We start from the raw sequence: 14,404 nt of genomic DNA, 5'->3' as shown, positions 1-14,404 counted from the left end.
CCCATCCCCCCCACTCAGATATCATCATTGGAGCCCAGCTAACAGATGAGCTGGCATGGATAGGGTAGCAAATCCCATGGTGGGGGCCATGAAGGTATCCTTCTACCTGGGTAGAAAATAGTCCACAGCAGAGACAATCCAAGAACAGCCAAGGTACCCAGTTTCAGAAAGGAGATAGCATGCCAGTGCAGATTTCAGACAACTCCATTGTGGGGTATAATGATTAAAATGAAAAGAATCAGGGAATACAGATACCACACAGCTTTGGGGTGTAAGTTTACCTCTAAGACTGGCCCTATTTTCTCCCTTCTGGAACAGGGTCACAGATAGGTTCTGCAATAGGGGCCAGCAACCAAAACAAAAACATGACTCTGAGATTGTTCTTTCCCTTACCTATGATCTTTTTTCTAAAGTGGACCATTTTTTTTCCAACCCATTCAGAAAAATATTGCCACACCTATACTTTGATTTCTATTACATTAATGGCATGATCTGTTTCATCATTCAAAAATGCCTTTTGCCTCTTGTCCTATCTCAAGCCCTCAATGACTCCCCAACATCCCACCCCACCCTTTACCCAAAACCCCACCCCCATTACACCCCAACCCACCCCTAACACCTCCTACCCACATCCCCATCCACCCAACCCACACCTAATACTCCTTACCCATACATCCACTCCCCTATTGCCCCTGCCCAACCCTAACATCCCATCCCTCATTTCCACAATTTGTCCCACAACCCACACCTAACACTCCCTACCCACACCCCCAAACTCCTTATTGCTCCCCTAACCCACCCCTAGCACTCTTTAGGCACCTCCCCATTCCTCCACCCCCTTCTCTCCTTCCTAGTTCCCACAATGCACTTACCCCTCAGGGATAAGAAGCCAGACCTATCTGAGCACTCTATTTCTTCTGCAGATTCCCCGGATGGAGAATTTCACCACCAGGGATCTCCAGATTATGGAGATCCCTGATGGTGAAATTTGGCTGCCTTGCCAGAGAAAGAGGGGCATCTTGGAATGAGCCCGACCTGGTTGAACCAGGAGTTCGTGCCTGCCGCAGAAAGCCATACACTCATATGATTATTATTTGTGCAAATGTATGTGCGAACTAAGTCATCTATGTGCAAGCATTTTCATGAATGGCTATTGTACACGTGTTTCCTTTTCTATATACGCAGATTTCATCATCTACCCTGCTTGTGGCGTATATGGAACCACAAGCAGTTATTTGAAAGTTATCCTCTAAGCCTGCATAGATTCTCATCATAGAAGCAGTTCCACCCCCTTTATCATTTCTGTCACCCTCCTCTGCACCTGTTCTAGTTCTGCTATGCCTTTTTTGAGATGCGGCGACCAGAACTGCATACAATATTCAAGATATGGTCGCCCCATGGCTCAATACAGATACAATATGATGTTTTCTGTTGTATTCTCCATTCCTTTTCAGATCATTCCTAATGTTCTATTTGCCTTTTTGACCAAAGCTGCACACTGAGCCAGGGATTTCTATGTATTGTCCACAAGGATTTTAAGGTCCTTTTCATGGAGGTTGACTCCCAATACAGAACCCAGCATTGTGTACCTTTATTTGGGATTATGTTTCCCCATATGCCTCATTTTGCACATTAAATTTCATCTGCCATTGAGTTTCCCAGTCTTCTAGTCTCACAAGATTCCACTGCAGTACTTCTCAATCCACTGCTGTTTTAACAACTTTGAATAATTTCATTGTCATTCCTCTTTCCAGATCATTTATGAATATGTTAAACTGCACAGGTCCCAGTACTAGAGATGTGAATCGGAACCGGAATCGGTTCCGATTCCGGTTCCGATTCACATCGTTAATTTTTTTTTTGTACGGCCCGATCGCAGTTTTGTTTATCAGCTGCGCCCGAGCCGATAAACAAAAAAACCCACCCGACCCTTTAAAACTGTTCCCTTAGCTTTCCCCACCCTCCCGAACCCCCCCAAAACGTTTTACAAGTACCTGGTGGTCCAGTGGAAGTCCTGGGAGCGATCTCCCGCTCTCGGGGCCGTCGGCTGCCACTAATAAAAATGGCGCCGATGGCCCTTTGCCCTTACCATGTGACAGGGTATCCGTGCCATTGGCCGACCCCTGTCACATGGTAGGAGTAATGGACGGCCGGCGCCATCTTTAAAAATGGTGCGGGCCATCCAGTGCTCCTACTATGTGACAGGGACCAGCCAATGGCACGGATACCCTGTCACATGGTAAGGGCAAAGGGCCATCGGTGCCATTTTGATTAGTGGAAGCCGACGGCCCGAGAGCGGAAGATGGCTCCCGGGACCCCCACTGGACCACCAGGTACTTGTAAAACGTTTTAGGGGGTGAGGGAGGGTGAGGGAAGCTAAGGGAACAGTTTTAAAGGGTCGGGGTGGGTTTAGGGATTTGTTTTGTGTGCCGTTTTTCCCGCCCTCCCCCAAAACGATAAGAGAACCCCAGGAACAAAATTGTGGGGTTCTCTTATCGGGAGCCCCCGATTTCTGACGATTTTGAAAATATCATCCGATATTTTCAATCGTCAGAAGCCCGATTCACATCCCAACCCAGTACTGATAACTGTGGTACTCCACTAATGACCTTTCTACATTTGGAAAACTGACCATTTATTTAGTCTTACCCTCTGTATCCTGTCTTTTAAGCAGTTACTAATCCACAAATGGCCATTTCCTCTTAACCCATGACTTTTTAATTTCCTGAGGAGTATGTCAAATGCCTTCCTAAAGTCCCAATACACTATATCAACTGATTCTCCTTTATCTACAACTTTATTTACACCTTCAAGACTTCCCTTTCCTAAAACTCTCTTGATTTTTTTCCTTTTAAGTCATGACAGTCTATATGGCCTGGGATTTGGTTTTTAAGAATGACTTCTACCATTTTGCCTGGCACCAATGTCAGGCTCATTGGTCTAGTTTCATGGATCACTACTGGAGCCCTTTTTAAATATTTCCATCACACTGGTCACCTTCCAGTTTTCAGGTATCATAACTATTTTAAAGATGATGTTTCAGGTGTGAGCTTGTTCCCAACATGCTCCTCAGTAAAGATAGAGGCAAAGAATTAATTTGGGTTTTCTGCTAGTTCTGTCATCACTGAGCAACCCTATTACTCCTTTGTCATCTCACAGCCTAATGGAGGAGTAGCCTAGTGGTTAGAGCAGCATTCTGTGAACCAGGAAAGTCAGGATTCAAATCCCACTGCTGCTTCTTGTGACATTGGGCAAGCTACTTTACCCTCTATTGTCTCAGGTTAGTGGCCAATGTAATAAGACACACATTGAAAAACAGGAACTTGTATTGAGTACCTGTTTTCCTAATGCACATACAGACATATCTCCTGGGCATCCAATGAAGTATTTAAAAGAAGGGCAGCATAAAAAAAGGACGCACTAGGGGAGAATTGTGCGTCACTAGCCCACAACTGCAATGGGCACTGAATATGTGGCATCCATTTTTAACCCACTTCTTCTGGCCAATTTTGCTGAGGTTGCTGAAGACTTCCATACCTAAGCACCCCTTGCTATGGACATCTAAATTATGCATCCAGAAGAATTAATTTTTTTTTTTTTAAATCAAGTCATTATACATTTATTTTTTAACACTGCAAGCAGTAAATTTAAGTGTTACAACAGTACTAAGCAGGAAGAACCACAGAGGACCATATTTTTTCATTTCTCTTTTATTTATCCTTTGTTTATTGGCTGCCGTGATCTGCAGGCCTCTCTGTCCCCAGCTAATTCTGACACTGATCCTCTAACATGGCTACAGGCTGCACCATGGCACGACGCACGGCACTGACATGGCCCCACTCCCTTAGGTCGTGCACGCACCAAACTTACCAAATTTAAAGGGCCAACGATGGAATCAGAGAGAGACACCTTTAATGACATCATCTTCCCCTCACTTTAAAAGGCTGCCTGGAATGCCTTTCCAGTGCCTTGGCAATAGGTCATCTCAGTTAAGAAATCCATTGCCTCTGTGTTCCTGTTCCTGGTTCCTGCTGTGTGTTCCTGAGTTCTCGTATCTCATTCCTGGTTCTGTTGGCAGTCTGGTTCATCTTGAGTTCTTGTCTTCATAGTCAGTCTTCCCCTCCTGCTCCTGTGCTCCTTCATCCTCGTCTTCATTCCTTGTCTCCTTGGATTGGACTTCTGGCTTTGATCTCGGATCAGACTTCTGACTCTGTCTTGAATTGAACCCTTGGATTGGACCTTGACACTGCTTGACCTCCACCTGCCACTGACCACACAGCCTGAATGCAATCTTGCCTTGTCTTCCACCTGCTTGTCTGACCGCTGCTTGTCCTGACTCAGCTTTCCTCTTTGTGCTGACCTGCAACATTATCCACATATTGGATCTTCATCTCCAGAGATGCCTGTGCCTAAGTCCAGCTGGCTCCGGCACCTAAGGGATTCAACCTAAGGGGAACGAGGGCTGGTACTGGTGAAGTTCCTGTTGGGCCTCTGCTCTAGCCAGCTCCGCCTGCTGGCAGTGGGGACCTGCAGGTAGCGCCAACTCCACCTCGGCCTAGGGGTCCATGCTTCCACAGTTGATGTCCAAAAATGATTATGAGAGACATCCAAAGGGCTGTGGCTCTCCAGGGCTCCAGAGGAGGAAAGAGCAACTGCCTTTCTTTGCCGTTCTCTCCTAAACTTGGTTGAAAAGATTGCAGGAGGAGTCCAATTGTCTGCAGATATCCAGAGAACACTTGTTCATTAGTTGGCAGGAAGAGAAAAACATGTCTGGTGCCTGAAGACATCCACCAGGTGGTGAACACTGTTTTCAAGATAATCAGAGGGTTTCTAAAAGTTGTAGAGGGGTTAAGGGAGACAAAACTTCAGGGAAACAAAGTAAAGTCCCACTTATCTTACCACATTTACCCAAGGTGCCTAAGAAGCTGTTTTTGGTGATTTTGGACTGTGTACCGATGCAAACTGCTTCTTGTATTTTTGGTACATACTGTACTGCAGTTTTACCTATTTTTTGTACTTCAGTAAATTTTGTTTTTGTTTTGGAACTACACCCATTTAGGCGCACATATGATTTAAAATACTTCTACTGCACATAAGTATGCTCATTTTAAGAGGTTTCTCGAAAAAACCTACTTTGCATATCACCCAGGGGACTTTGCCGGCCTTAACATGCCTATGTAAGCGGACTTTAAAGCACGCTCATGCGAGGGACATACCCAGTTTTTCCAAATAGTCTACCAATCTGCCCAATCAATATAGAGGACTTCCAGAACCCTCTGGTTCTTCATCCTGCACGCCCCCCAGTTGACTGGAACCCTCACCCGGTCGTGTAAGCCCAAAATCTTGCTCCTCATCATGAGCAGCAGTAAAATTACTGCTGTGTGCTGTGGCCTCCAGGTTTTAATATATGGAGTCACGTGCGTAACTGTTGGCCCCCGCTCAGGAGCGCCCATGGCCCGCCCCAACTCCACCTCTTTTCGGCCCTTTATTTTTTATACTCACACACGCATATATATACACGTAATTTCTGGCTTTTAAAATACGCATCACTCATATGTGGTCATTTCAGCGCAAGCAACGCTTTGAAAATCGACCCCAGAGTGTGGACTTCTTTTATTAAAGAATGTGTGATGATCTTCTTGTACCCCACTGGAGAATCCTGATCCAGAGTTACAGCCAGTTTTTTCCCTACTCTGCGGCATGTGAAAGTGGTCCCTTCCCTGTTTCAGGAAGTGCGCTGAGAAAGGGGGTTACATGTACATTTAACCACTTAAAAATGTGGATAGTGAAGTCAGGGGAGTGAAAGTATTTGCAAAGCTTTTATTTACAAATCTTTGCATTTAATTCTTCGTACATACTCTGTAATTGTTCCCATGCATGGATACTTTTGTACCTGCATTATGAGCACTAGCTGCACTTTTATTAAAAATAAATTTGCTGGCTTCAGAGAAGGACAAGTAAAGTGCATGATAGTTGGCATTCTTTGTCTTCCAGATGTGTACATTTGTTTGTGCATGGCATGATTAACTCCATGAATACTGGCCTGGATCTCTACTCAGAGGCATGACAGTAACAGGCATGCAGGGAATTCTAGCCTAAAAAACACTATGCTAGCCAATATGTATTATGACTATAGAACCCCCTCTATTATACCATGGCTGCTGAGGACATAGGGTAGGAAATGCAGTGATGGGGCCTTTCTATGTGACATGAGGTTCCAATGGCCAATACCCCAAGCCTTACTGGCCTGAATGGAAGGGAGCTGTGAGGCCATGATAGCAATGCAAAGTTTGAGGACAGCGTGGTGTATGTAAGGGAAAGAGAAGTGGCTGATGTCCTTTGAATGCTGTCCCTTCATAGAGGCGAGATTTGTGCAGATGGGAAAAAGTGTTTTCTTTCTACATTTGGATACCTGCTGAACTTGCATGGCAGAAGATACATTACTCATGCCTTGCAGCTTGCTGAGGCATTGTTGATTTTTTTTAAATTGTAATAAGCGATTTTTGTGTGTTCATGACTGCTGGATAAATAAGTATTTTAGAGCGTATGCAAATCAGGCAACATGGAACTAGAAATGTGGGCAGGCACTTTGCTTTCTTGTCCTTAGATCACGCTAATAGCCCAAATGTGCTTACTGTGGATTCCACACCTTTTTCTGCAGGTGACAGACCTCAATAGAGTGACTTTACCTGAACAAAAAGGAATAGTAATGCTTATGCATAAGGGAATGAGGCAGTTAATGTGCTCCATGGCTCAAAGGATGGGACCAAAATGTCTACATCCATTTTCACCATATTTAGTCCTATTCGGCCTCCTGCGCAGCCTCTGCTCCAACTTTGATTAGCAACTATTTTTAATTGATGGCTGGGCCAAACAGTTATTCATCTCAGCCTCCTTTCCAGCATTAAATTGGGTGAACTAATGCCTTCCTTCTCTGGGGAAAGGACTTATGGTGTCTTATTTCAAAGCATACTAGCTAAAGGTATGATAGTAATGGTGAAATAATAAAGATATAAATATATGTATTTTAAACTGTATCAATTTGAGAAGTATGAATTCTGATTGACAAGATCTCTGATGTGTTTTAGGCCATTCAAAATGCTGCTTTTCAGTAATGATGCAAAAACAAGTTTCACAGTACAGCAACAGTGTCTCCTCATGTATACTGGTTTCAGAATAGCACTTGAGTCTCATCCTGTTGTGCCATTGCATTTGGTATAGTAGAAATAATAACAGAGGCAGAAGAGTCTCCAGTTGCTTGCTTACCACATATCTTGGTTTTGTCTCAAACTTTATTTTCTATCAAAGCAATGTCTTTGCCTCAGCAGGTTAAATTATCACAGGAAACCATTAACCTACCGTTCCATTTTCATTGTCTCAAATATAATTAGTTGCAGAACAAATTCTTGTACACTTTATCACTGACTAGTTTCCTTATTGGTACAGTATGTCACAGATGTCTTTCACTTTTCTCAAAAAAAGCCCTCAAATTTCTTTTCAGGTTCTCCCATCCTTAATATCTATCACAGGGTGGCAGCATCTTGCAACATCTGACATTTCCAATATTCTATTTCACTCCTCTACAATTACAACTTCACCATCCTCTGGGGAGGAAGAGAAGGGAGGGGAGATGGGATGCGAGACGGAGCGGTTGAGAATGACCCTTCTAGTTGCAAAGGTTATTGAAAAGCGAAGGTGATAAAGCACTCTGCCCTGTCTCATATTCCGTATCCAGCACTCAGACTCAGATACTTTCTTCTCATAACTAAGATTGCATGAAGAACAGAAAATGATGCATTATCCATTCTAGAGGCTAGAATTGTGACTGGAACGAGAAGTGACACTAACTGAACCCATTTTCAGCACAATCTTCAGACTGTAATCTGGTGGCTCTCTCCAGCTGCCATCCCTGGTTAGTAATCTACTTTTTGAAGAGCATGCTTTTTCTACTCATCTTTTCAGTGGTTGTAAGGCACTTGCAAAGTTTGGAAATCTTACATATTTTTCCTACTTACAAAGTAATTATTAGAGGAAACAGCTGTTTCACTGCAGGGCACAGTAGGGAGGGCTGCGTTTAGGGAAACCTGGCTCTATCCTGCTGCATTTATAATGCACAGCAGAAATGGAGTCCTTGAGGATTAATCCTCATGAACCTGTAAGGAAAGCTAGACCAGTTCAACACCTGCACCTTTAAACTGCTGTGTCACCATTTCTAAAGCAAATGATGTTTGATTGAAATGGTAATTAAATCATAAAACTAATTTTCTTCAGACTTTAGAAACAAACCTAATGTAGGTGATTTCAATGCAAAAGGCAAAATTGAGATCTGGAAATATGTTTCTCATTTGCATTCATTTTGTATGCTTTCAGTCTTCTTCAGGATATGTCTGTGATATCAGGATATAAAGCTTATAGAAGAGTCATTACTGATCTTCACATTTCTGTTGTACTGACCACAAAAGGCTCAATTCATCCAAATAGATTTTTAACCTCTGAAGGGCCAAGTATTGGAGAAAAATCAAATGACAACATTCATAAAAAACATATTAGACAGATATTTTTCATGAAAAAGCCCCATTTGCAATAGCTGGAATAAAGATATCTGGGGTGCACAGGAGAGGCTACTATAAACACTCCACTAATGCCCTCCATATCACCCACAAACCTTCCCTTCCAGGACTGATTAATTCAAACAAATTCTTTTATCTTTCTGTCAGACCTCAGATTTGAATCTTTACTCCAGCTTTATTTTGAGATGTCAGTGCATGCTGTCTGAGGACTGGTGGTATAGAGAATAAAGCATCAAGCTTGTAGAATTCAGAAAAGTGCGGTTTGTGAAGGGAATATATCCAGTGATATCCAGAGATGAATCAGGGCACCTGATTCACCTCTGGACATTCCCAAAGTATACAATCGGAATGAGACCATATTTCTTTTTCTTTGTTAACCACCATGGGACTGGTTGGGATTAAGCAGTATGTCCAGTCAGATAATAATGATAATACTAATTATTACTCCAAAGCTTATGTGCACCAATATTTGTAATATCAGCACTAATACAGAAGCATTTTTCCACCATAAAATACAATTTTCTATTTTCCTGTTTCATAATCTTTTTTTTTCTCCATTAGAACATAAGAACATAAGAGCATGCCATACTGGGTCAGACCAAGGGTCCATCAAGCCCAGCATCCTGTTTCCAACAGTGGCCAATCCAGGCCATAAAAACCTGGCAAGTACCCAAAAACTAAGTCTATTCCATGTTACCGTTGCTAGTAATAGCAGTAGCTATTTTCTAAGTCAACTTAATTAATAGCAGGTAATGGACTTCTCCTCCAAGAACTTATCCAATCCTTTTTTAAACACAGCTATACTAACTGCACTAACCACATCCTCTGGCAACAAATTCCAGAGTTTAATTGTGCGTTGAGTAAAAAAGAACTTTCTCCGATTAGTTTTAAATGTGCCCCATGCTAACTTCATGGAGTGCCCCTAGTCTTTCTATTATCCGAAAGAGTAAATAACCGATTCACATCTAGCCATTCTAGACCTCTCATGATTTTAAACACTTCTATCATATCCCCCCTCAGCCATCTCTTCTCCAAGCTGAAAAGTCCTAACCTCTTTAGTCTTTCCTCATAGGGGAGCTGTTCCATTCCCCTTATCATTTTGGTAGCCCTTCTCTGTACCTTCTCCATCGCAATTATATTTTTTTTGAGATGCGGCGACCAGAATTGTACACAGTATTCAAGGTGCGTCTCACCATGGAGCGATACAGAGGCATTATGACATTTTCCGTTTTATTCACCATTCCCTTTCTAATAATTCCCAACATTCTGTTTGCTTTTTTGACTGCCGCAGCACACTGAACCAACGATTTCAATGTGTTATGAATCTAGGGCATGTAAGTATTCGAAAAGTGTTTCAAATGGATGTGTCAGAGAAGTGTTTCCCAAGCCTATCCTGAAGGAAACCCAGCCAGTCAGATTTTCAGGATATCCAGAATGAATATGCATGGAATAAATTTGTCTGCACCCATCTTCTCTATGCAGGCTCAAAAGTTTTGCAGCACACCTGAGGTGCCCTGGTTGGTTGCCTCAGCTTAAGCTACAATCTTCTATCACATTAGTTTCCTAACCTGTCCTGGGGGACCCCCAGTCAGTTAGATTTTCACGATATCCAGGATGGATATGCATGAGATAAATTTGCATGCATAAACTGAGGCAACCAACCAGGGCACCTCAGGTGTGTTACAGAATTTTTGAGCCTGCAGAGAGAAGATTGGTGCAGGCAGGGGCAGTTCTATAATGAGGCAGCCGCTTCAGGCTGCAGAATTTTGAGGCAGCAAAAAATGCCCCTCTCAGAACGCCGCTGTGGTGTCTGCCTCACACTGCCTGCCCCTGCCGTGGCTGCCTCGTACTCATACCTGGGAACTCTCTGTATTTGGCCCGGAGACTCTGGAATTCTGAATGAATTGTTGGGTCTCCGGGCCAGCACCCGAAAACTCTGGGTGCCCTGCTGCAGAAGGCTGGAAGAGAAAGAGCCTGGAGCAGTGCACGCTCGAAGAAGGAGGAGCATCAGCACCCAGGCCCCCGGAAGAAAATATGAAGCCCAATGCTGTGCGGCAAGAAAGATGAGCAGGAGCGTCACCTTCCTCTGCGGGAAACAAGAAACTGAAGACGCAGGAGGAGGAGCAACAGTGTCGGGCCGTGCGCTGAAAATAAAACAAGGGCAGAGCGGGCCAATGCTACTAGAGGAGGAGGAGGAAGTGAAGAGCGTGTCCCACAGGCCTGGGGAAAGAGGAGGCTCCTGTGGCTAATGAGAATCCAGTTGAGAAGAGACAATGAGAGTGCATATCGTGTGTATGGAAGAGGGAGAGAAGTGTATGAGTGTATATGTGTGTAAGCATGTATGGGTGTGTGTGTGGAAAAGGGAGAGGGGGGAGCAGTGGGAGAGCGCCCTCTCATCCCTCGCCTCGTGCGGCAGATTGCCTTGAGCCACCCCTGGGTGCAGGTCACAGCCACCACAGCCAGCGGCAGAGTCTTGATCTTTGTCTACCCCCTCCACCATATTGCACACATTTCCCCTGCATGATCGCCTTTGTCCAGCAGGAGCAGCCATCAAGCAACACATCTTCCCTGCTGCTGCAGCCTCATCCACTGCTGGCTTCCCTCTGAAGTCATAACTGCACTGGGCCAGCAGATCTCACCAGACGGTGAAACCCCGTGCGGTTTCTACTTCAGAGGGTAGATGGCAAAGTAGGGTCCAGCAGCAGGTAACAAATGCTGCTCACCCAATTTCTCTTTCCAGCTGCAGGTAAGCCTGAAGGGGGAAGGGAATGTGATGTCATGAGCTGGAGGGAGAGAAGAGAATGTGATGTCATGAGCTGGAGAGAGAGAAGGGAAGGTGATGTCATGAGTTGGAGAGAGAGAAGGGAAGGTGATGATGCCAGGGGGTGGGGAAGGGAGGGAAGGTGATGGAGGGAGTTTGGGGGGGGGGGGGGGCAGGGAATGTGATGAAGGTAAGATGATGGTGTGCTGTGACAAAGTGAACTTAGTGCTGGATGGGCCACAGCATAACATAGATTGGGATCACGGGTATAGACATAATTTTTGGCTTCATGACATTACTTACAGTTTCAGATGACATCCAGGTATGAACTTGCTTAGGGGTGAATTTTAAAAGAGTCACTCGCATTAAAAGGCCCATATATACAAGTACATGGGCCAAGCACGAGCAGCTCGTATTTTAAAACTGGCATATTATGCGTGTATATCCGTGTGCACATGCAACAGAATGCACAATAAAAAGGGGTGGATTAGGGGCGGGTCAGGGGCATGGCCAGCATTAATGTGCATAAATCCTTATTTTAAAACCAGCAAACAGCATGCGTTGGGCTGTTACCTGTGCATATTTACTTCTCTTGTTCAGGTGTAAATCTGAAAAAAAAAAAACCCCATTACTGACTGGGTGAGGGGTCTGAGTAAACTGGGGGGAGTGCAGTCTGAAAAACCAGAGGGGTCTTGATGACCTAGATATAGACTGGGCAAACTGGTGGACTGAGTCGTCAAACTGGTTATTTCCTTCACGCATGCATGTTTTAAAATTTTCTCACTTGCGCATGTAAAAGCCGACAAGTCCTAAGGAAAGATACATGAAGAACATTTCCTCGCATAGCCACTTAAAATTAGGAGCACACATATGCGAGCTAGGGGCCAGATTTTTAAACCTACGCCCAATTTTATAACATGTGCGCGTAGCCGGGCGCAAGTTATAAAATCCGGGATCAGCGCATGCAAGGGGGTGCACACTTGTGCGCCTTGCGCACGCCGAGCCCTAGGGGAGCCCCGATGGCTTTCCCCGTTCCCTCCGAGGCCGCTCTGAAATTGGAGCGGCCTTGGAGGGAAGTTCCTTCTGCTCCCCCCACCTTCCCCTCCCTTCCCCTACCTAACCCGCCCCCCAGCCCTATCTAAACCCCCCCTCACCTTTGTTGGCGAAGTTGCGCCTGCCCCTGGGCAGATATAGGTTGCGCGCACCGGCCGAGAGCCAGCACACGAGCCCCCGGCATGACAGCTGTGCCAGAGGCCTCAGCCCGCTCACTCCCCGCCCATTTTTTCAAGCTCCGGGACATACGCGTGTCCCGGGGCTTGCGCACGTTGCCGGGCCTATGCAAAATAGGCTCGGCGCGCACAGGAGCGGGTTTTCAGGGTTAGGCGCGTAACCCTTTGAAAATCTGCCCCTAGGTGTATTAGAAATCATATGTGCACACTTACACAGATGATTTAAAGTTTCAGCTTATGTGGGTGCACACACACTCGTTTTAAAGTTACTATCCCTGTGTATTTCCTGTACCCTATTCCAGATGTTAGTGATGTTATGAAGACAACTCGCATATCCCATAGGAAATAATGAGGTTTATAGATATTGAAATAATACTAATAAAATATTGTGCTATTCATAGCAGGAACTGCTGTACAAGCCCATGTAAAGGGGATTTTATTTGAGACTTTTCCAAATTACGCAGGGCTATAAAGCCATGTCTTTTCAGCTTAAGACATGAATAATTTTATTTACTAAACTTGTTGAAATATCTTCCTGCCAGAAATATTTTAAAATGCTGAATGTGGGCAAACTGAGCTCCAAAACAAGGAAAATAAAGCCACTATTCAAATGGAAAAAAAAAAAAAATGCTGTCATCTCTCCATCAACTGGGAAAAATATTCCCTTGCGGTTGGGGCCGCCATCGCACCTAAAGGGCCGCTTGCTGCGTTCTTTTGTCCCGCGCGTTTGGCCGCAAGACATAAGAACACGCCATAGATCCGTGATCTTTCTTCAGAGGAGGGCCCCACTATCGCAGTGACCCCCTCCCCCTCCCACATGATAATAAGACCCCTCCCAGGAAAAAAAAAAAAAATCACTCTAGGCCCAAGTTTGTACCTGAGGCAATGGAGGATGACGTGACATGCCTAAGGCCAGAAGGATTTGATCCTTGGCTTTCCTGGTTCTCAGTCACCAGGATATTCCCTCGCTCCTATGAGGAGACAGTTAGTGATGAAACATGCAAAGGTTTTTGCAACTGCCAACCAGCTATATTTAACTTAATGACAATAGACTGGCAGGCTAATTGGTTTCCTGTGATAATTTAATCTGCTAAGGCAAAGGCAATGCATTGATAGATTTAATAAAGTCTGAGGCAAAACCAAGATGTGTGGTAAGCAACAGGAGAATGCTTTCAGTGCCTCACATCTTCTTGGGCATTCTCTGCCACCCTAGCCTCAATTAGACCTTTAACAATGTTTGCTTAAATTCCTGTGCAAGGGACACTGGTTGCCAAATAAGCGTTTATTTAACACAGGCAAAAGGAGGCAATTGATTAGCTAACTTTAACTGAAAGATTTCAGATAAATAAATCCAAGGCGTAAAGTGTGCACGTAAACAAAATTATTGGCATTTACCCTTCAGACTCCACAGGTGGGGGACAAGAAAGGAAGAAGGAGCAAAGGGGACCAAGGATCATTTATCCCTGATCTTTAGATATTGGCTTTTTTTTTTTTTTCACCTGCACATTCGTTATTGGTGTGATCTCATGAGCAAGAGAGAATGCATCTCCCTCAGAAGAACTCTCCAGGCCTGTGCTTTCCTCATCTAGCTAGTATCATTCCAAACAGTGCTGTTCCAATAGCTCAGATGAAAAAGGAAAGGTAGCAAACACTGCCAGCTGCTCATGCTTGAAAATTCAGAAACACGCTTAAATTCTCAGCCCCACTCCTACCAGACTAGAAACCCAAACCTTTAAAGAGTGAATGCTACCTAAAATGTTAATGTTTCCCTTCCCAGGTACTTACATTTGTTTCAAAAGTGGTTTGCAGATGTGACAGAAATTCACCACCATTTGTCTTCTAAT

The sequence above is a fragment of the Rhinatrema bivittatum genome, chromosome 2 (assembly GCF_901001135.1).
Source record: "Rhinatrema bivittatum chromosome 2, aRhiBiv1.1, whole genome shotgun sequence".
Taxonomy (NCBI): domain Eukaryota; kingdom Metazoa; phylum Chordata; class Amphibia; order Gymnophiona; family Rhinatrematidae; genus Rhinatrema; species Rhinatrema bivittatum.
This window is presented reverse-complemented; position numbering follows the sequence as displayed.